The following is a 23,976-nucleotide window of genomic DNA, read 5'->3' on the forward strand; positions in this document are numbered from 1 at the left end:
TGTTTTCTGCCAGATCGTTTTCGGAAAAACCAGCGGTGCTAAGACACAGTTCCTCCCGGAAAGATAACTAACCCCAGAGGCTCTCTGCTGGGTGAGTTTCAGTGAATATGATGCATCAATATTGTTTTTACTGTGAACTCCCCATGACTGAATTGCAAAGGATTGAGAAAGCAACAACTTTTTTAATCAGATGCCTCACTTTTCCCTTGATTAAGCAGAAAATTCATGAACAGCTTTTTGGCTGCCTCTGTGGTCTTTACCATCAAAAGATCTGAACAAGTCTTTTTGAAAAGTTTCTTATAAAACTCACTTGGTAACAGTTGTCTGTACTGTTTAACATATTGCTTCATTATTCATTATGTTTGGACTATGGATAGCACAGCTCTCATCTTTCGGGTGCTCTGTTTATGCCTAAATCCTCCAAATCCCATTTTTAAATTAACAAAACTGAAAGCTTAGAGCAATTAAGTACCTTGGTCAAGGTCACAGAGTTAGTGAGTAGTGGAAACAGAATTTAAACCTAGGCCTCCCACAGTCCAAAAACCATATTCTATTCACTATAACCTGTCAGGCCTTACTGTGTGTGTACACACGAAACCTCATACAAACTCCAGACCACTCACCAGAACATAATCAAGCAACTGCTGATAAGGGAAGATAATTACAGAAACATCTGAGCGTAGGACTATTCCTTGCACAGGGTTCACTGGGAATGGAACACCATGGCCCTAGACTTACAATTCTCTGGTATCTGTGTGGCACAGCTACTGATTTTAATTAGTTAATAAAACCCACTGATAGTCAAAAGTCTATACATACACATGAACATTACATTTGCATAACCCAGATAAAGAAAGAAAAAACACCAATGAGCTCTTCACAGGCCCCGAGATCACCCCTGTAGGACCCAGGGCCTCCACATGTTGGAGAAGATGCTAAGACCTCCGGCACCTGCGGTGTGAGCACGAGGTCTAGATGGAAAAGCAGGGAGGAGGAGGTTGAAGTTACAAGAACACAAAGGGGGAGGGTGTAGTTCAGTGGTAGAGCGCGTGCTTAGCATGCACAAGGTCCTGGGTTCCATTCCCAGTCCCTCTGTTAAATAAGTAAATAAATAACCCTAATTACCCCCCCAAAAAATAATTTTTAAAAAATGAAAAATTTTTGAAAATAAAAGTAAAAGACACAAAATTGTTTTCAGTGACCAGAAGCCAAACTTTTCCTTTTCTTCTATACTTTATAGACTCTTCAAAGCCTTAAAAATGTGATGAACGTCAAAAGGAAACTTCTAGAAGCACATAAAGTTTATTTCCTTTAGCCCTTATGTCCTCTCTCCATTGAACTCCTATTAGCTTGGAACTGGGAAAGAAGCTTTATCTGTAAGCGGAGATGAAAATGGAGAGGACTGATGTTTACTAAGTCCCTGCTAAGGGCCAGGCACTCCCCCAGCGGGGGCTGTGTACGGAATGCCTTCCCCCTGTCCCTGAAGAGTAGATGTGATTATCCCATCTTCCAGTTAAAGAAACTGAGGCTCGGACAAGCTAAATAACTTGACTAATTTAACCTATGTACCAAATATCAAGTCAGGATACCATACTCATTCCAAAGCCTTTCTACCATGTCAGGAAAAGAAGGCATAGGGAAAAATTAGGTCTAAACTTGACTTCACAATTTCACAGCCATGGCGAGAATTATTCTTAATTCGGTTCAGTTTACTAATATTTGAGGAGTGACTATGCATCACATTCGCTGGGTAGAGATAATCATTCATCATTTTGAATTAAGATAAACATATCCCAGCCCAGACCCTGGAGTAAAAAGAGGTTCACGCAGTAATGTTAAATGCATACCTCTGGCTTGGGGAGACACGGAGCCCTCCTGACATTCCTTCCGTAGAGTTTTGCAAATGTCTAGGGTGTTTGTGATACCCTCTGGGAACTGTCTCCTTAGGACAATAGGTGTCCACCATTTTCCTTCTCATTGGCTCCATCTCACTGTGATGGTGTGACTGGCTCCTTACAGCATCAAGAGAGGCTGCCTGCCTCCAGTGCCCACCAGCTCTTATTGGTGCTGATGCTGCCAAGCCATCACCTCCCATTGCCACCAGTGCCAGACTCTGTCTCTGCCCAAACGGCCAATACTAAAACTGCTGACCCACTGAGATCTCAAAGCCCACTGAAGCAATTAGCATGAGACAATGGAAAACAAACTTTCTTTACTTGTTCATATTGCATGGCCATGGGGCCTGGGCTGGAGAATCATCAGAATGACAGGCCCCAGGTAAACTCAAGACTCCCCAGCTCCCCTCAGCACCAGCCCACCACTCTAGAACCGAGCCGTCTGGAGATGCGGTGTCTTGCCCTAGGATGTGATCTCTCCCGGAGGACTCCTTCCTTCTTGTAATGACTGGCTCCAGATACATGAGCTTCTAAAGATGATCCCAGTTTGGGGCCCACCTGAGATCTCTGCTATAGACAGGAGAATGTGGTCCAGGGACCTTATGGGTTTACTGAGTGTTCTCAAGCTTTTCAGTAGCAGAAATGCACCCAGAGTTTGGATATCCTGACTCCTAATTCGGAACAGTATTATTTTGTTCATTCATGTGTTTTTATTCATTAAATATGTACTGAGGGCTCGTTTTGTGCTGGCCACATGGGAGGTAATATACACGGCCTGTGCTGGCCTTTGAGAGCCCATGCCCCAATGGTGCAGTCAGTCCATTCCTAATGGTGTGGTAAGTCCTGCATGGGGTGAAACTCGAAGTCCAGTTCACAGGAGGGGCTCTGACCCTGGGAAGGGCTCCGCAGATGAGATGAACTTGAGGACAAGGAGAAGGTACCCAGGCTAAGGAAGAAGGCCGACTTGTAGATGATGGGCTGGGGAGGTTGGTAAGGGAGGTTTTTGACCCTGTGAACCAGGAGGCGGCCGAGCTCTAAGCTTTCTTGCCAATAAGCTTATATTTTTCCTTTAGAAGTTAAATAAATATCCATTTTCCTTTTCCTGGTAATAACGTAGACCTTTCAAAACAGCCACTTTCCAGCACAGAGGTTTCCTTGTGAATTAATTAGAAGGAGAGACAGAGACAGGAGTTTAGTTAATGAGGAGGACAGGGTTGGAAGGGAGATTGTGACTTCAAATAAGTTAGCCAAAACCAATGTAAAATAACCCTCGGGGTGGCTCTAGTTTTTGTGGGGCCTGAAATTTATATAATATATGGGACACTTTTTTTTTAATGATGCAAAACAAAAAATCTTACCTTTGTAAATTTTTCAAAGACACATGAATATGTATGACTGAAACACGAGAGTGCACACCAGAAATTGACATGACATTGTGAACTGACTGTACTTCAAGAAAAAAGAAAACAAGTTATTTTTTTTAAAAAAAGACATCTGAGTACCAGAACACACTGCAGTTTGGGATAGGTCTTGTGAAAACACAGGGTCCTGACATTTAAGCCTCATTAGCATCGTAATAAAACCCCTTCTAAATGACACTGCTCCAGACAGAGTGCCGAAAACAATCATAAAACGCTTCAAACCACGGCCGCTGGGACTTGAAGTCCTTATTTTCTTAATTTCAAACCTTTCCCCGGGGGGAGAGTACAGCTCAAGTGCTCAAGTGGTAGAGCACGTGCTTAGCATGCATGAGGTCCCGAGTTCAATCCCCAGTGCCTCCTTTAAAACAGCGATAATAAATAAACCCAATTACCACCCCCGCCAAGAAAAATAACACGGAAGCATAGTGAACAAGCTGCATGCACAGAGATGTTCATTGCTGCGTTACCTACGTTAGCAAAAGGAAACAGAATATCTGGAAGGCTTCTAAGTGACCAAAAATGGACTTGGTAAGGTGAATTATGGCACATCTGCATAAAGTCATATTGATCAGTTATTTGAAAGCTCAGGACAAAAGATCTACAGAAATGCAGGCAAAATGCTACTTCCCAGTATTAAGTTTTAAAAGTCCAAAACAAACAAACCAACTTTCCCCACTTGAGTGGTTTCAGGGAATTCAAAGAGGGGGAAAGGGTTTTAAAGATCTGCTTTTCTGGTGGGTGTGTCTGTGTGTGTGCGTGTGTGAGAGTTTACTTGTAACTGCAGTCCACTAAGGGGGATTTTTTTCATGGTCAGTTTTAACAGACTCTGTTCTAGGAAGATTTCAACACCTTCTTAGCAAACAATGGCCACATCAACCTAAAGTGAGCAGCCAAGAGGATGCGGTCTTTCGGCACTTCCATCTCAAAAACACTGCAGAGGAACTTCCTGTTTTAAGGTAAAGGAACAAATAAATCTTTCTGTGGACACACAAGTTCTCTGTGTTTCTTGCAAGTGTTTCATTTGGACCGCGGCGGCTCTTCAAGTGTGGACTGGGGAGGGGAGTGAGGGGGCGGAGTGGGGCAGGAAGGGGAGGATGCTGTACCATTAGAAAAGAAACAAAGCCCTGAGGCATGTGCAGTGTCTGTGCTATAAATACTCTTACCTGGGCCGATTTCAATCCTCTGACCTCCCACCACTGACACGCAGCTGGGAAGACATGAGCATAACCACTTCCTGCAGGGTGGTGAGACTCACCAGAAGAGAGATCCCTGGATGGAAATTTTCTGTGGTCTGGCGGAGGCTTCCTGGTGGGGCTTCCAGAACAGACCTTTTACTTAAAATGCATCTCAAATGTGAAAAGTCGGTGCTCTGCTTTGCCTCCAGCACCTGCCATCCCGTGCAGAGCGTGGATGTCGGGTCCCACGCACTGGTGAGTTAACGTTGCTGGATTAAAGCAGACACAGACCCTGGGAGTAGGGCTGGCCAGGGTTCTGTGGATTCCAGACGGGTCCCACATCTTGGTCATCAAGTTCTGCTCTTAGGAGCCCCTTTGGAAGCAGAGGCTCCAGAGGGAGAGGTCCTCTGGGCTAAAAGCACAGATCTTACAAGAACTGTACCACTTTTTATCAAGGATTGCTTAAAACATAGTTAATTTTGCTAGAATATGATTAAATAAATGTTTCGAACAAAAAAATGTTGGTTGATTGGTGGGTAGACATCATTTATTTATATATTAGGAGTGCATGTAATTTGCAATATAAATGTTTTTAACAAATTGATGGGCACCCTCAGCCCCTGCCTCCCTCGCTTCCTTCATACTGAGTGATTACAAGGTTCTACACTTGGTGCTAGAATAAAACAATGAATAAGACGAGCAGGACCCTCACACCTGTCAGAATGGCCATCATTAAAAAGTCCACAAATGATAACTGCTGCAGAGCGTGTGGAGAAAAGGGAACCTTCCTACACTGTTGGTGGGAATGTAAATTGGTGCAGCCACTATGAAGAACAGTATGGAGATTCCTTAAAAAACTAAAAATAAAATTACCCTATGATACAGCCATCCCACTCCTGGACGTAATATATCAGGAGGGAACTCTAATTCAAAAAGACATGCACCCCAGTGTTCACCTCAGCACTATATACAATAGCCAAGACATAGAATCAAACTTAATGTCCATTGACAGATGACTGGATAAATAAGTTGTGGTATTTTATAGAGTGGAATACTACTCAGCCATAAAAAAGACTATGACAATGCCATTTCCATCTACATGGATGGATGTGAAGCTCTGATGATGCCACTGACCCTGAAGCTAACCTCTTTAATAGGGATGGACAAACCTGGGGAAGAAACTAAAAAGTTGTAAGGAGGTAGGATTATCTGGACTTTGTCACCACGTTGATATAGGATGAAGAATAGTTTAAGCTGCCTCCCAGGTGTCTTATTGGGGGTTGGGAGTGAGGGGACGGAGGTATGTACTGAATGGCGATGACACAGGGGACTTGGATAGAACTGTGAGAAAAATAACTAAACCCTGGGAAACATAGGGAGCAAGCTCAACAGCAGCAGCGATTAATTTATAAAATACATATCATTTTTGTCGAGCTGGTGTTTTCAAGAAAAATAAAACTTGTACACACATGTTCCTAACAGCACTAGCCACAATAACCAAGAGGTAAAAACTCCATATGCCCATCAGCCAATGAATAGAGAAGTAAATGTGGTACATCCATATAATGGAATGTTATTAGCCATAAGGCATAATGAATAATGCACGTTGCAACGCAGCTGAACTTTGAAAACATCATGCTAAGTGGAAGAAGTCACTTACGATTATATTTACTTGAAACATCCAAAGTAGGTGAATGCCTAGAGACAGAGAGCAGATTGGCGGTTGCCAGAGGCTGGGAGGAGGGGCAAAGGAAGTGACCGCTTAATGGGCACAGGATTTCCTTTCTGGGTGATGCAAATGACTCAGAACTAGATAAAGGTGGTGGTTTCACAACACCATAAAGGCACTAAATGTCGCTCGGTTGAATGCTTTAAAATGATCTGTACGACTAGGTCTGCGTTTACTGTTGACACGCTGTTTATGACATGACATTACATGATGTCCTCTCTGTAAAGACCCTGGGGAGAAAATCACGATTGCAAAATCAGATGGAATTGCTCATCTCTTGAGCAACCAGATAGTTTTAACATTATAGTGTGACCCACCCACCTATAATGTTTCCTTCCCTTTGTTGGCTGGCAGAAACTTAAAATCAAGTTTTAGGCACACCTCTAGCAAATATGCATGACTTCACAGTGTGATTTTTGTGTACTGACTCATCTCGGCTTCTGCTGGGTTTTCCTGACTCATTTTCCTCATTTATTTGCTATTTCGTATGTACCTTAGTAAGCAGCTTTAAATCCTTTCTGGAGAAAGGCTGGGTATAAATAATCTAATGAATTCCAATTATTAACAAGTGGACACTGGACAAACCAATACATCAATGAAATATCTTTAACAGCAAAGAAGTACCCCCAGCCAGTATATACTAAGTGTTTCTGCACAGAAAACTCTGCGAAGTTATTCTAGTAATGCTGTAACCAATTCACTGGACGGGACTTCAACTGTTGACACCAAGAACTGGTCTAACAACATTCTGGGACTTGGCACATTAGTGGACATAGAAAATAATAGGCCGTGCGCATTTCCAAAGAATTACTGAGGAAGGAATTTAGAAAATGTCCTACAATTTTAATTCTCTTTCCTTTGCCCCAATCTTGTTTGCCTGCGCATGTGGGGGCATTAAAATAATACCGAGGATCCAGAAACCAAAGGTTTGATTAAAACACTTGTAGTTCTCTGAGCTTTTCCACAGAGCAGATCCCCTCTTTTCACCCAGTTTGAGATGCAGGCGTTGCCCTTTGGTTCGGGGTGAGGAAATTTTAATACATACGTGTCTGCTGCCTTGATTTCGTTCACCGTGGGAAAGTAAAACTTAAAATGAGAATGTTTAGAAGCTGGGGTTAATAAAGCACAGGTGAGTCTGCAGTTCGTCGTAGTTTTAACTGTAAGAGTACATTATAATTAGGGCTGGATGTTTCCTAGAACTGTATAAAGTACCCGAGGCAGGCAGAAATGAGCTCATAATTCGAATGACTTAGTTAATGAAGGACTCATGAAACAGTCCCCCACCCCAACTTTCACCGAAGTGATCTTGAGAAAGGTGGACACAGCACAGACCCCTGCTTCTGCTAACAGATATGGGAAGGAAAGACGGAGCCCTGAAAAATCTAGCGGGCTGTTAGAATTAGCCTTCCACGGCACTGGTAAGTGACGTCGTAGTTACACAAGGTCTGGCGTCAGACTGCTCCGAGTTAAACGCTGGCCCTATTTTTACATATTCATTGGCAACACTGGGATGATCAACTTGAGTCTCTCTGTGCCTCAGCCTCTCTTTCTACAGAGCCAAGATAATAGTACTATCTTACAAATTTGTTTTGAGGATTAAATGAGCTCATCTATGGAGAGATCTCGGCCCTCGACAGTAACACAAATTGAGTAAATGTTAGCCTTGATTTTAACTCCTCTCCGGACGATGCCTCGAGACATAGATTTACCTGCATTCTTTATTAGGAGATTTGACAGGAAGTTCAGACCAAGAGGAGCCATTACCACCATAACCGTCACTGGCTCCATTCGTGGTGGAGGATGCCAGGGGCACAACAGGGAAGACACGGCGGGGATGAACCAGCCTGCTATGCTTCAGCAGGGAGCTGGGACTTTATTCCAGAGACAAACGAGAATCATTGGAGGGGTGTAATGGGAAGAATAAAATGACAAGATTTGGCTTTTGGAAGTTTGTTTTTGTTTTTGTTTGTTTGTTTGTTTGTTTGTTTTGTAGATAGAGATTCGCTAAAGCAAGAGAAAAAATCACAAAGAGTAGCCTGAACAAGATGGAAGTTGGTGCATGTGTGTCCTGGGACGTGTGAGTGTGTGTATACTTCCTGTCCCTTCCTTCCTTCCTTCCCTCCCTCCCACCTTCCTTCTTTCTTTTCTTCCTTCCTTCCTCTCTTTCTTTCTTTCTTTCCTCCTTCCTTTCTTTCTTTCCTTCTCTGTTTTTCTTTCTTTCCTTTTCTTTCTTGCTTTCTTCCCTCCTTCTTTCTTCCTTCCTTCCCTCCTTCCTTCTTTCCTTCCTTCCTTTCCTCCATCCCTCCTTCTCTCTCACTTTCTTTCTTTCCATGTGAATGGAACCTCTTTGTGCCCAGTCCCAGGCTGGAGGCTGGTAAGGCAAATTCTCAAACTCACCTCTGACCAAGACTGCCCTGTCCTGTTGCCTCTCTATCCTCAAAAACGTAGATTACACTTCAAGATCCAGGTTGATTACTCAAGATGCAGGCATTATGTCTTCATTCCAGGCACCAGGAAAGACAAAGAAACGACAATGCAAATTCTTCAAGAATATTCTCTGGAAGTCACACGTGAGATGACAGCTTACTTCACTTATCTGAACTTAGTGACTTGGTTTCCCTGAGCTGCAAACGAGTCTGGGAAATACGGTCTTGATTCCAAGTGAACGTGAAGGAGGATTAGTAAAATGGCCGCACTTAGGCCAGCAGATTGCTTATTCTTACGCTCGCCCTTAAAACGGTCAACTGACCTGACTGACGGGTTGCTACTCACAGTTGCAGGCCCATTGTTAAAACTAAAGCTATTGATCTTACTGTTTCTACTTTATTCTGGTGATCAAAAGCTATAATCATGCTTGGTCTCTGAGTCGATCTCCAGGGAGAAGGGCGCAGAACTGTAAACTTACACAGTAGGCTAAACACCAAGAAGACCGCGCCTTGAGTGCTTTGAGATAAAGTGACAACCGCTGGCCTCTACAGAACTGGTCACCTGGAGGCATCACGACTCCATTCTAAGTCTTCTGATGAGAAAATGATTCTGTTGATTGTTACCGATGCTTTATTGTCTGAGCTATGGCCATATAACCACCCCACTCCCATTCCCCAAGGTGGGTTCACAGTTTTGAAGGCACTAGCTTGCTATCAGCCCCTTTGCCTGGCAAAGTAATGAGGCCGCCTCTTTTCTTCCAAGCTCCAAGATCGGGTCTCTGAGTTATTTGGCTCATCAGGGGGCCGACCTTTTGGCAACAAATGTGTAATTTAAAACATCTGATCATTGACTGAAAAGAGAAAGGTGACTCTAGGGGACACTAGAGGTCACCACATTTGGAAATAGCTATCAGAAAGCTACGTCTTACAGGGCCAGCTTAGTGGACAGGGAAGGGTCAGGAGAGCGCAGGTTTCCAGTTTGCGGGAAAGGACGAGTACTGGTTTCATTCACCGATCGGAGGAAAAACTAAGTGGTGAGGAAGATCATGAATTCATCTCTGAGCATATGGAGCTTGAGATACTTGGCGGGCAACCAAATGGAAAATACATGTGAACAGTTGCATTTAAATTTGAGAAGCTCAAAAGATAACTCCAGCCAGTCACACGGACACAGACGTGAGAGTCAACTGTAGGGAAGGCGGTTCAGGACAAGGGAGTGGATGAGACAGTGGTGGCTCTACTCCTGTCTCATTAGGTCCTAGAAGGGTGAGGGGCGTGGCTGATAAAGGCGGGATCCCCGAGCCCCCGACTGTGACAGACCCCACGCGCGCACGGGGCCACGCTGAGGACCGCGGGCTGGGACGGCTACATCCTCCCACAGGCTGGGCAGGAAGCGTTGTAAAGATGGAACAGGCAGGAGGGGGGAAGTGCCTAGCAGATGGACTACGAAGTCACTAATGACAGATGGTGAACAGGAGAGGGAAAAGAAAAGAGAAGGCCATCTCCCCGGGGCAGTGCTATCGAGACCTTTTTCCCAGATGGGTTTGTAACAGAGGAATCGCTCCGAAGAAACAACAGAGGAGAACTTGAAAATGGGAGCTCCCTGAAACAATCAACCCCACTTCCTGGCACGGGGGTCTTTTGTCAGCCAACAGGAACACGAGAATTGCCCTAACGGGACGGAACAATGCCCTATTTACTCTGATATCCTGTCTCCTGCCGAGACTTATGCCAGGTTCCCTGGAGGAAGGACTACACGCTGCAGTGAGCACCCCATTGTGTGCCACTGGATGGAGTGTGGAGACAATGGCAAGGGTGGCTTTCTTCCTGCAGCACGTGGAATGTGTAAACAGCATCCAGACATTTGTCCCTCTAATTCGGCTTTCTAGGGACCTTGGTGAGCAAGATTTCTGAGGAGCAGAAAATATGCCGTGAGTGGTGACAATGCACACACCACCAAGTATTTTATTATTTTCAATCGCCCTTTGGGGTCTTCGTGCTTTGCCTTCTTTCCTCTCCCAGAGGACCACATTACCACCTTTTCTGAGCTTTTAATTCTGACCTTGGGTAAACGCTACATACTCAATTTTCCACCCGTGCATGTGGAATACTAGTAACTTCTAGAAATCCATATTGATTAGAGCCATTAAAAATGTATGATCTCTAACTTTACCTGGAGCATCAAGATGATAGTTCTATTTATCTCTCCTTGATGTTTATTTATTTATGCAGCTCTTAAATAAAACCAATTTTCACTCTAGAATGCTCCAAAAATCCCAACTGAATTCTTGCGTTTCCTACTACTCACATTATTTTCTCAGATTCTAATGTTTACTCAATGAAATTTTTAATTTTATACTATTCTATATCTATTCATGAGGTTTCAAAATATACCAGCAATTTTAATTTCTTAACTGAGCCATATTTTTTTAGAATTATCTTTTTTTTCAGTTATTTACTTGTCTATATTTATTTTTGGTTAATAGAGGTACTTGGGATGGAACCCAGGACCTTGTACATGCTAAGCATGCACTCTACCACTGAGCTGTACCCTCTCCCACGAGTAACTGTTTATTATAAAGAGAAACGTCAAAGTCTCACCACATATTGTCTGGGTCCCTGGTTCTGTCCATAGTCTGCAGCGCTAGTGATGCGACGCCCTTCAACTATATAACTTGAAATCATTTATAAGGTAAGAGGTCCATGAAGATGGATAAAAACTCACATGCTCTTCCAAAGCAATTTGCTCTGAAAGGAATACCGTCACTGAAGTGACAATAGATCTCATGAAAAAATATTCCATTAGAAGCACCAGGACCTGGGGCAGATTCATCTTCAGAGTAGCTCACAGGGGTAGGTGAAAAATCAGCAGAGGATGTGAAGGGGCAGGAGTCATTCACAGTCCATCTATGCTCTCACTTGTTCTGACCAATCTCCTCTTGTCTGATTCTGTCATTTTTTTAAAAACGTTTTTTAAAAATTCTATTTTTTCCATTTTATGAGAAGTAACTTCATTGAACTCAAGCCCTGTGCTAACTCATCAAATGCATCAAATACAAAGAAACCTGCCCATAAAACCTGAAGTTTATAGTAATGCAAACAACTTGGGGAAACACCCAGAAAAGAAAATTATATCATATGAAATAAACCAGAAATGGAAAAGACTAGCAAATGAATCCTATCTGATGGAATCGCCCAAGCTCCCGTCAACGGTCTTAGCCCCACCATGCTTTGCACAAAGGGTAGAGTTTCCATGTAGTGATGTAAGGGAAGAAAAATCCTTTTTTCCTCTACTTCCCAAGATTCAATGTCTGCAGCCAGCGAATCAAACTCATAAAAGACAGATTAACAAAAGAAAACACAGATTTAATTATATATGTGTGCACCAGACTTCACAAAGGAAGACGTGGCTCCAGGAGGCAGCTAGGTGATGGGGGCTTATGGAAAATCTTACACTAAACAGATAAAAAGGGGTTGGGGGCTTCCTGGGATGGGAAGAAGGTTTGGGAAGGCCAGGGAAGAAAAGTATGAGAAATAAGGGTTGTCTCGTTACGCAGATTAGAATCTTTCAGGTGATAAGAGTCCTCTCTCTTCCTGATACAGAGACATCTCTACAAATAAAAATTTCCTTTAGAAACGGAAATTTCCTTTATAAAAAAGGAAACTGATACTCTATTTTTAGGCAGTTAGGGGGAGGCTGAGAGCTTTCCCTGGGTCTGCTGTCTCTCAGCTGCCTTTAGCGCAAAATAATCCTGACTGGCCCTCAAATTGGCATATTTTGGGGTGGGACGATCTGGTTCCTTTCAGTGACGTATCGCCATAACTGAATGAAGGTGAAAAGCATCACTTTCCCCTTTTCTTGTCTCGTGGAGAATGAACAGACTTTATTTCATCTCAGGAAAACTGTTAAATAATTTAAGAATATAGTGTGCTGCATTATTTGTACAATGAGGATTCAAGACACTCTTCTGCAGAGGGTCACACAGTAAAGACTCTGCCAGGACTAGAGTAAGGTAAGGGAGACTTCAAAGGCACACAATTTAAGGACACTTTCTCTTATTTGGGGTCACACAGGCACCCCTGGGAATGAGCACCTACTTAAATTTGGCACCCCCGGCCCCTCCCTCACGTCTCCTTTCCTGACCCCCATAAATCTGTCATGCTCTGCAGGCCAGATGGTCTTTTCTCCATAGCATGCAACGCTATACCCGGAACACCACGTGAACGGGCGTGGCTGTGCTCCAATTAAACTTTATTAACAAACACAGGCAATCGGCCAGATCTGGCCTGGGGGCTATAGTTTGCTGACTGCAGTTTTATGGGAATATTTCAAATGAATGTAAATATTACATTATTTGATTTGCCCATTAAATTTCATCAGTATGCAGAAAATGCGCTATGTCAGCCAACGATAACAACTTTCTAGAATACTGAGTGGACTTACATAACGCTGGAAGTTTCCAGAATTGGGATCCAAACTGTCACTCACTTCTAGGTGAAGACATGTGGATATTTTCACACCTTTGTAAAATTTCTTTCTTTTTTCGGGTGGGGGGGAGGCTTTTACCACCCACCTCCTAGCCCACCTGTCAAAATGCTAATTTTTTTTCTTTAAAAGCTAAATTTCAAAATTGCTTCCTCTATGAAACAGTCTCTCTTGGTCTCATCTCCCCAAATATGAAATTACTCACGTTCCTTCTTTGGTGATGATATAGCCTTTGGCTTGGAATTCTGTACCAGAAGTCTTCAAACAGCCATGGGATTTAATTAGCTATACTACATATATTTAAAAAATAAGTATATATATATATGCATATATATATGTATATATATATATATACACATACTAAATATATAAAATAATTTGCCTTGATTTGTTCTTAAGGTTTTACAAAGCACCACTGGTACAAATCTCTCTCATGCCCCTGTGCTCCAAAGAGAAGGGCCCAGAAGCTGGTAGCTTGTACAGTGGACTCTTGGCTCCAGGCCATAATCACAGCCCACACTCTCTATTTTAATAAGCTGATATACCACCCACCAGTGAATTATTATGCTCTAATTTTCTGATGCTATGTGACTCATAATGAGAATCCTCTAAGTCCAAACATGCTATCCTTTATTAGAAAGAAATTAATTGCAAATGATTTCTCAAAGTTATTCAACCAAATGCTATGACATCTGGGCTTCTCTTGACAATAATCTGGGTGGGGTGCAAGGGAAGAAAGGGCATCGATGAGCCAAGAATGGTCAGGAGTTGATGATTATTATATGTAGGTGCTGGACACATGGAGGCTTCTGTATATTTCTCTCCAGTTTTACAGATGCTGAAATGTTCCAGCAATAAAGTAACAGCAATTCAGCTAAAAACCAAAATTATTTTAAAGTCTGTCTTTGCCTTTGGTAAACACATTTTTCTTTACAGGGCAATTCCCAGGGAAATAGGAAGAGAGGGAGAGAGAGAGAGAGAGAGAATCTCAGGGGGAGGGTATAGCCCAGTGGTAGAGTGCATGCTCAGCATGCACAAGGTTCTGGGTTCAATTTCCAGTACCTCCATTAAAAAAAAAGTACATGTATAACTGAATCACTTTGCTGTACACCTGAAACTAACATTGTAAATCAACTATGCTTCAATAAAAATTTTTTTTAAAAAAGCAGTTTGGCTAATGCATAAACATGAACTGAAAAAAAATGAAGTGTTTCTTATTGGACTCAATTTTCAGACTTTCATCTGTCTTGCCTTAACTCCTTCTAGAACCTTCATCCCAGTGGGTCAGTGCTTATGTTCACCACTCTGGTAGTTTTCTTAACTGTCTCAGCCAAAAGCAGAGTACTGTGGCATAGCGGGATGGAGGGGACCCTCTCTCACTGACACCAGCTGGATATTGAGTGGGTAGTAGAGACAAAACACTGTTCGAGGTGCTGTATATTCACGCGTTTAATCATCCTTGTATCCTAATGCATGTTTAAATCCTGTTTATTATCCTATTTTAGAAAAGATAATATGCAACTTGACCAGGGATACAGTTTGCAAATGGAGGAGCTGGGATTAGAACACACATAGCCGCTAACAGAGCCCCGACTTAGCATCACTATGTGTCATATGATAGGAAAGAAAACGGCTGGCAGGATTTAGAGAATTTATCAGCCCCGGGTTCTCATTCTTCAGCACCTGACTCTAGTTTCCAGTTCTAATCACAATTTCCTCCTTAGATCACGGCTTTTGCATTTTTGCAACGTCCTCCACGGACGGCTTCTTGTCAAAGGCTCATGGTCAGCTTTGCTGTGGCCACAAAAACTCGAGAATCTCAGTGGCTCACAACAGCAGCTTGCCACCCTGAAGACCACCACCTGTGCAACTCTTCTTAAATCTCACTGGTCAAACTTGAGTCCCAGGGTTATCCTTGTGTGCAGAGAAGTCTGGGTCAGCATCAATTTTTTTTAAGTTTTTATCTGGAAAGAAGTATAGTCACAAGAAGCTGCAAAAAATCATCCCAAGGGGCCCCTTCTCGCCATCACACTGCCTCCCCCAAAGGTAACAACTTCCATTACTGATACATGATCAGAATGAAGAAATTTACATGGACAGGTTGCAATTAATTAGACTGCTGACCCAATGAAGGTTTCACTAGATTTTTTTCATGAACTCGTTTTTCATTTTCCTTCTGTGTCTGTGTATATAATTCTGTGACATTTTATTGTCTGTGTAGACACATATAACTATGGCCACCATCAAGATACAGAACAGCTCCATAACACAAAGGCACTCCAGGAGATGACTCTTTTTAACTACATACATGGCAGCCCTGAACAAAATCAGGGATCCTGCCAGAAAGGAAGAAGAGAAATGGATTTACGGTAGGCAGCCAACAGTACCTGCCACAAAGGGAGGCTATTTTAAGCAGATGGAGTTTTCCATAATCTTGGAGGTATGAATAGGTTCCGTCCACCCCCAGTCCTTCCTCCTGACACATATATTCCTTTTGTTCCATAGAAATCTCTCAAACACATGCCATACAATTTGAAATATCTCATGCGGTAGGGCTGTCATGACCCCACTGAGATGTGGAATTCATGGTTTCAAGAAACAGCAAATATACGTCTGAATTCAATACCACTAAAGCCACCCAAGAGACCAATGAAAGAACAAAGGGGTTTTGTTATTATTGTTCTGATGACAATAAGTCCTTGACACGAGACCAAAAGGCAACAAATAGAGGGAAACGAAAAACCCAGAGGGTCTCAAATTGCATCATGTTTGGACAGGGAACTGGGAGTAAGGGTGATCAACCAATTCCAGAATTTCCTGAATGAAATCCAGCAATGTTATTACCCCAGGACTGGAGGAACATTCTTTCTTGTTGACTAACATGAACGTTCTCAAAGTGCCAATAATGAGGAGAAAGGAGTACGAAGAAACTTGCAGAGAATTTGCACATTCATAGTAGGAAAAATATATCTTTTTTATAATAAAGTGGTGATCTAGTGAATAAAATGATTCTTTGAGATCTGTGAGCCGCTCTAGCAAATTAACTGGACCCAAAGAAGGGGGCATGGGAACCTGTGATCTACACCCAACAGTTAGTCAGAGCACAGGTGACAATCTGGACTTGCAGTTGGCATCTGAAGCCGAGGGCAGTCTTGCAAGACTGAGCTCTTAACCTATGGGACCTGACGTGATCTCCAGACAGTGTCAGAAATGAGTTGGATTTTTAAAACAGCCAGTGGATGTACCAGAACTGCTTAGTGTGGGAAAGGCTCCTCCTTGTCTCTCCTGTATTGCCGTTGGGTGTGGAACATTCTGGATGGTTTAGTTCCATGCCCTAAATAGGATCATCAAATTTATGTAATGCTTTCTCTGTGCCTGGCACTCTAACACACACTGTTCCCACAAAACTCTAGGAACTAAGTGTTATCATCCCTGCGGGGAAACTGAGGCACAGAAGGATTATATAACTTGTCCGTGGTCATTCCACCAACAGGCAGCAAGGCTAGGACTCAAAGCCAGGCAGCCTGGCATCAGACTCTATGCTGTTAATCTTTATACTAAAATCACAACACTTTCTGGGAAAAATTAGATTCCATCTATTTGAGCTAGGCAAGGGTTATCGGAGTGTGCTCCCGAAATCCCCTTCTGGTGGTCTGTTGTCCCCCCTCTGCCTCACTTCGGGCTGTCTGACAGCTCCAGGAAGGGCCATGTATGCTGGCAGGGGGGGTGCCGCCTGCCAGCCAGTGTGCAGGAGCGCCTCATCTCACAGCCTGACCCCACTACACAATGCTCCACTGACAAGGATCCTCGAAAAAACACATCCTTCCTGACATTAGAATCAGGAATAGTTACAATTGTTCTCAACAATTGGCTGGCTTTGAATAATGACTCGGTTTAAAACCAAATACACGTCCCAACCCCAGAGGGTCTCAGGTTCTGTGTTTTCTCTCTTCTTGTCTCCAGGCTCTATGGGATGCCCTAACCCTTGTTTCCCTTCAGATTCCATCCTAATTCTTCTTATGTAATGTGTCTATAATCGGCAAATACTTGTAAGTTTTTCTAAACACATTTCAGAGTAAGACAAGGTCGAGATCAATCAATTAATAAAATGATGGGTAAGAAGATAGTTTTCAGGTCTTGTGCAGGTGACAGAGTTCCACTTAGGATGTTCTGATAGTTTGCTCTTGAATCTGAGCTGTGTCTGTGTACAAATTATACCATGGTTCATCCAGTTAGAAACTCTGAAATACTACTTTAAAAAAAAAGTTTCCTTGGGAAGATATTCCACTAAGAGAAGATGGCGTAGAGAAGAAGAAAGAGGTTTGTTGTGGACAACGTCAGTGAGAGAACGCTCTTGGGTAAACGAAGCAAAAATGCTAAACTACAGTGAGACCTAAAATTTAAGACACTGATTTTTAACAAGTCTGGAGTAGGTTCCAAGGTCAGTCTGTCAGCTCTGCCGTGAACATGTGGAGGACTGGTGTCTAAGGTTCTCTTGGACTCTGCCCTGGGGAGGTGAGCGGCTGCTGTCACCTCCGGCATCACTTCCTTGGGTGATGGCTTCCATGGGCAGCCAGGATGGAAGGGAAGCTCTCTTTGGATACCCTCCTGCCCTCATCAGGGAGAAAAAAATCCTTCTTAGAAGGACCCGGAAGACATCCTCTTTCATCACCATATTCAAAGCTCTCTGACAGGGCCATTCTTGGCTGCAAGGGAAGTGGGAAAAGCAACATGGACTTCACCATCCTTCAGAGTGGAAAGCAAGAAGGCAAAAATGGAGCTGGGAAGAGTCCTTAAGCAGCCAAATATTGCTGTTGGCCACAAGAATTCAATAAAAACACTGGTTATATAGAATATCCACTAACGAGATGGCTGGGGCTATGGCTAATCAGAACAGACAATGGCCTTGAACAGCTGGTCAGACTGAAATCGGGTTTGTCCTGATTAGTTACAAGTCCCCCGAAACAGCAGTAAAATTCTCACAAGAATATTTCTGTTAACTTTGTAGTTCTTCCCAGGAAGGAACCAGGAGGACTTCTGTTGAATTACGCTGGAGGAGACAGGTGGGCTAATTGTCAACAGCTCCCGAGCGACTTAAAGACTTAAACAGGGAAGTGCCAAGACGGTGGAGTAGAGAGACTCCCAGCTCGCCCTCTCCCACAAACACACCAAGAATTGCATCTACAAACCCACCGAATCGCACAGAACGCCTACTGAATTCTGGCAGAGTGTCTCTCGCTTCAAAATGCAGGAGGATTCTCACAAAATCTGATAAACAACAAGTTCATACTGTACAGCACGGGAAACTATATTCAGTATCTTGTAGCAACTTACAGTGAAAAAGGATATGAAAACAAATATATGTATGTTCATGTATGATCGAAACATTATGTTGTACACCAGAAACTGACACAACATTGTAAACTGACTATACTTCAATAAAAATATATATGCACAAAAAGAGACTTAAACATAAGAAAAAACACTATAAACCTCCTAGAAGAAAGCATAGGCAAAGCATTATCCAACATACATCTCAGCCATGTTCTCCCAGGGAAGTCTCCCCAGGCAATAGAAATAAAAGCAAAAATAAACAAATAGGACCTAATTAAACTTACAAGCTTTTGCACAAAGGAAAGCTTTTGCAAAGGAAACCAAAAGCAAAACAAAACGACAACCTACGGAATGGGAAAAAATCTTTGCAAAGATGAGACTGACAGAGGCTTAATTTCCAGAATATATAAAGAGCTCATACAACTTAATAAGAAAAAAACAACCCAATCAAAAATGAGCAGAAGACCTAAACAAGCAATTTGCCACTAAAGACATACAAATGGCCAATAGACACATGAAAAAAATCCTCAATATCGCTAATTATCAGAGAAATGCAAACAAAACTACAATGAGGTATCACCTCACACCAGTCAGAATGGCCAGCATTCAAAAGTCCACAAGCAATAAATGCTGGAGAGGCTGTGGAGGAAAGGGAACCCTCCTACACTGCTGGTGAGAATGCAGTTTGGCCATTATGGAAAACAGTATTGAGATTCCTCAAAAAATACAATATAGACTTACCCTATGATCCAGCAATCCCATTCCTGGGCATATATCCTGAGGGAACCCTAATTCAAAAAGACACATGCACCCCAATGTTCATAGTAGCACTATTTATAACAGCCATGACATGGAAGCAACCTAAATGTCCATCCACAGATGACTGGATAAAGAAGTTGTGATATATTTATACAATGGGATACTACTCAGCCATAAAAAGAATACAATAATGCCATTTGCAGCAACATGGATGGACCCAGAGATCATCATTCTAAGTGAAGTTAGCCAGACAAAGAATGAAAAATACCATATGATATCACTCATATGCGAAATCTAAAAAAAAAAAAAGACAAACAAACTTATTTACAAAACAGAAACACACTCACAGACATAGAAAGCAAACTTATGGTTACCAGTTGCGGGGGGGAGATAAATTGGGAGTTCAGGATTTGCAGATACTAACTACCATATATAAAATAGATAAACAATAAGTTCATACTGTACAGCACAGGGGACTATATTTAATATCTTGTAGTAACCTATAATGAAAAAGAACATGAAAACGAATATATGTATGTTCATGCATGACTGAAGCATTAAGCACCAGAAATTGATCAACACTGTAAACTGACTGTACTTCAATAAATACACACACACACACACAAACAGCTCACGGGGATGCTTCCTGGGTTACCTCTTAAGGTTGAAGGGCAGGTCAAAGCTGCCAGTTCTTAGAATGACCACCTCCCTCTGTCAGAGCATCTCTGTACTTGAAGAACAATCTCTTTCTCTACTGAGTTTAAAAAGCACTTAGCTGCTAGCAAAATGTCTGATAAACATGGATAATCTGTTACAGCTTTAGTGCAGGGTTTCCCAAAATGTGCTCTGCATCACAGTCCTCTAGGTCGCTTGTCTAAAATTCAGTTTCCTAGATCCCATTCCAGGCTCATAAATTAGATATTCTGATTCATTGATTTGGAGTAGGGCCCAAGTTCCTGTATTTCAAGCAAGACCTGAGGTTGAAAACCCACAAGGATTCTGTATAACCAAGTCTGTCCTAAAAAGACACCTATTTCAATAATTAGGGATGTGAAAATAGCGTAAGTTACAAGGATGATCATCCCTTTGTCATTAATGTCGATTTTTTTCTTCTTCCCTAAGCTCTTTTGTCTTTGACATTTAGCCTTGAAATTCTCATACAGATTGTGAAATTACATTCCTGGTTTCTCTTGGCTTGTGTCTATGTATGCAAATTAAAAAGTGAACTATTCATTGCAAGTGTTATGTATAAATCATTTCTTGGTCCCTGCCAAGAATGCTTTGTTCCTTTCACCAATGAGGCAATATTTTAGAATAATTGTTTTAAATGACAGATGCAGACACTTTCTTTTCCAGGAGTTAAATAAAAACAGGCAAGTACAGACAAATGCAAGGAGTACTTTGTGAACGGCTGAAATTCGGGTACCCTTTTATGAGATCACAGCAGTGAGAGACAGATTAAATTTCAAGCATGGAGACTTTCAGTATTGTTCCTGTGATTGCAAAGCAGTCCTTTGCACTAATAATTACCGTCTCAGTTAATGTGATTGGCCCTAAAAATCCAACAGAAACGTCCTAAGAAAATTATAGTTTCTTTTTGTTTATCCCAGTACAAGAGGATAAACGGTAGATTAATTAAATGCTCTGGCTTCAGTTTCCGTGTGGTATTGGTTTTCAATTCAGAGTTAAAGCTTATGCTTTCACACTAAAAAGCCTGTTTACAGGATCACTTCTAATCCTCTTCTGAAAAGGTTTAATTTACAAAAGGAGCATGCTCTCTCCTCCACTTTAATTGTTCACAGCAAACAATGCAAATGAAAATGTCCTTTATGGCATGGAAAATTGGGGAAGAGAGAATTCTCACACACTGACTTGCAATACGGGTTTTAATTTCTCCGGAAATGGCATTCTATTTGAATAAGTGCCTTCTCCCACCACAAAGGGAACATGGAACAAAAGAACGAGAGAGCACAGGTTTCTGTCGTAGAGGTGAGCCCACCAGGACCCAGCAGGATAATAAGGAGCAATAGCTTTGATTAATGACTGAAATGAGGAATAATTCTGTTCAGGCTTTACTGCCCCTGCCTCTGCCTTCTCCTGCTTCCTGCTTCCCTGTTCCCCTTCTTAATTTCAATGCCTTCCCATCCCTTGTTAACCTTTGAAAGTTCTTGGCAGAGTTTCTCTAAAATAATATTTTGTACATTTTAGAAAAATACCAAAGCAATAACAGAAGAAGAACTAAAGTGGGCAGTAAGAGTGACGTGCGGTGAATTGCAAGTTAAAAAAAGAAAAAAAGCATCCGTAATAATTAACTGCTCAGGTTGGAAATGCTAGCACGCGTGCACACACATACACGCACATGCACACGTATTTAAAAAGCAAACAGTAAAGACAGTTCTTATTTAATGTATCCCTTCAAAAAGGGTATGGCTCTATGTCTCATCATAAAAATAAAAAGGCTTATTAGCACGAGACGATGCTGCACTTTCATTTTCTCTGTCTCCTTTGGGAGTTTCCCTTTGTTTCATTTCCATTTCTATTTGTATTTATGTCCCAATAGCCAAAGTCAACTTGATCCGAAACAGAGCGCAAAGCCACGGCACAGAATGGAGATCACAGATGAGAGGTAACCCCCTCTTCTCCCAGCCTGGTGGACGAGATCTGGATGGGTTAAACAGATCCGGACCAAACCAGCGACGCACTCACTGACCCGGGAAAGTCCAAGCTATGAGCTTGGCATCAGACCAGATTCTTTGGATGCCCTGCTCAGGAAATACAGCCAAGCCTCTCTTCTTCCAGCAAGGTGGAACCATGAACAAAACCCAAGGACTGGAACGCGCACCAAGTTTGGAGACCATAAACTGGCCGGCAGATTTACCTTGTTTGGCTTATATAGGTTTTTCGATATTTTAAATTCATTGCCAACATTTCGGAACATGAGGTTTAAAATAGAAGAGACAACCGATTTTTTTTTTTAATGGAGGTACTGGGGATGGAACCCAGGGCCTCGTGCATGCTAAGCACGCACTCTACCACTGAGCTACACCCTCCCAGAGATATTTTTTGAAAACCTAAAATATTGGGCAGCACTGAACCTGCATGTGGCAGTGATTGGCCAAAAAGAAGTAGGTGGTCTATTCCCTTTGGACAGAAGGTGGGCCCTCCCTCTGGTTCTCAGTCTCCACCCCGCCCTCTGGGCGGCGGCCTGCTTTCTGCACTCACAGTCCTGCCAGCCTGGCCCCTGTGGCCATCTGCACGTGTGCCTCCTGATCCAGTGTGGCATCTGCGCTCTTCCAGATGAGGAGACGTGGGTGTAGGAACTGAAAGCCATCGCTGAAGCTGCAAGTCAACAGCTGAAGCCAGCTTATCCGTCAGTAAGATGAGAACAGCAGAACACAGTGTGTCTCACTCCCCTGCACTGAGAAGGTGACCTGCTGTCACTCCTGACACCAGGGAATCCCAGAGGGCAGGTGGGAGGCAGAAGTCCTTACCTGGACACACTTCTGCTTTCTCCCAGGAAACTTAGTCTCATTCCAGGAATTAGACGTTTATTGTCACTGTTACTAACAACATTATTACCTTACTGGAAAGGCCAGGCCCAATTCCAAGGGCCTGATTAGACAAGATTTAGCTCTACCATCTAACAAGATTGCCCAAGACCAGGGGCACACAGAGGGAGGCCCAGGAGTGGCTGGCCCCCACTGCAGTCAATAAGGCAGGGATGTGGTGCCCACGGACAAGGCTAAAACAGGAATAAAATGGACTAACAGTCAGCCTACTGTGTATTAACGCCACACGCTAGCACATCTGAATAATGCCAGTGATATTGAGATCTTCCTCCCTAAAAAACTATGTTGCTGTTTAAGTTCTAAGCACTTGTGACGGTTATAGTTGAATTTAAAAAAAATACATATATATATAGAAGCAGAAAATTAGCCTATTTTATTATTTCTACATGACATTCAGAAAATCCTCAGTCAGACAGCCTGACCCAGAGCACCTAGACCCAGCTATACGAATTCACTTCGACAGTCACTTGGGGACGGTCTGAATCCTCCGAGCTGACTTCAGGCTGAGCTCCTGTTTCTCGGCCCTGCTGTTCTGCGTATCCCTCAGTTTAAACCGTGGCTTGGAAATTAGCAATGATGGCACGGTGATTTGCAGAGACAAGAAACAGAACTTGAGCAATGAGTTCTGTCACTGCCTGGTGTTTCGTGTTTACAACTCAACGGCAGAAACATGGATTTAAGCCCTTACCATCCATCACTCTCTCCTGAAGAAACAAATACATGGGTAATAGCATTGGGGGAGATTTATCATCAAATGGAATTTTTATCATCTCAGCCAAATGGATCCTTCTGGTTAAGATTTTTTCATAACTACTTCAGTATATGCTGAACTTTTTGAAATTCAAATTAACCAAATGTGTTCTCTGATCAATTGTGAGTGAAACAGATTTTTAAGGATCTAGCTAGCCCCCCCCCCTTTTTTTAAGGAATGTGTTAAGCTTAATTTTGATGAGGTTATCCACAAATTAACAGAAAGCAAGCCTCAAAAATCAACCGTAATGTTATTATTCGTTACTATGAGTGAACCATACATCGTCCCCTTTGTTCAAAGAATACATTAGTGTAATTAAAACATATAATCCATTATTCTGTGTTTCTCTTTTGGCCATTATTGTTACGAGGATTGTTACTAAAAATAATTCTATCTAACAAAGAAGGATATTGTTAAAATAGCACAAGCTT

The 23,976-nt window shown here is 42.4% G+C and overlaps 1 long non-coding RNA gene across 1 annotated transcript in view; it reads right to left on the reverse strand.

Moving 5' to 3' along the window:
* Positions 1–20,020, reverse strand: part of LOC116284033 (uncharacterized) — a 73,596-nt gene extending 53,576 nt beyond the window's left edge. Inside the window, exon 1 of the long non-coding RNA XR_004193821.2 lies at positions 19,881–20,020. This is a non-coding gene — a long non-coding RNA (uncharacterized lncRNA). The remainder of the gene's footprint in view (positions 1–19,880) is intronic.
* Between the last annotated feature and the right edge of the window lie 3,956 nt (positions 20,021–23,976).

Source organism: Vicugna pacos, chromosome 17 (genome assembly GCF_048564905.1).
Source record: "Vicugna pacos chromosome 17, VicPac4, whole genome shotgun sequence".
In the NCBI taxonomy this organism is placed as follows: domain Eukaryota; kingdom Metazoa; phylum Chordata; class Mammalia; order Artiodactyla; family Camelidae; genus Vicugna; species Vicugna pacos.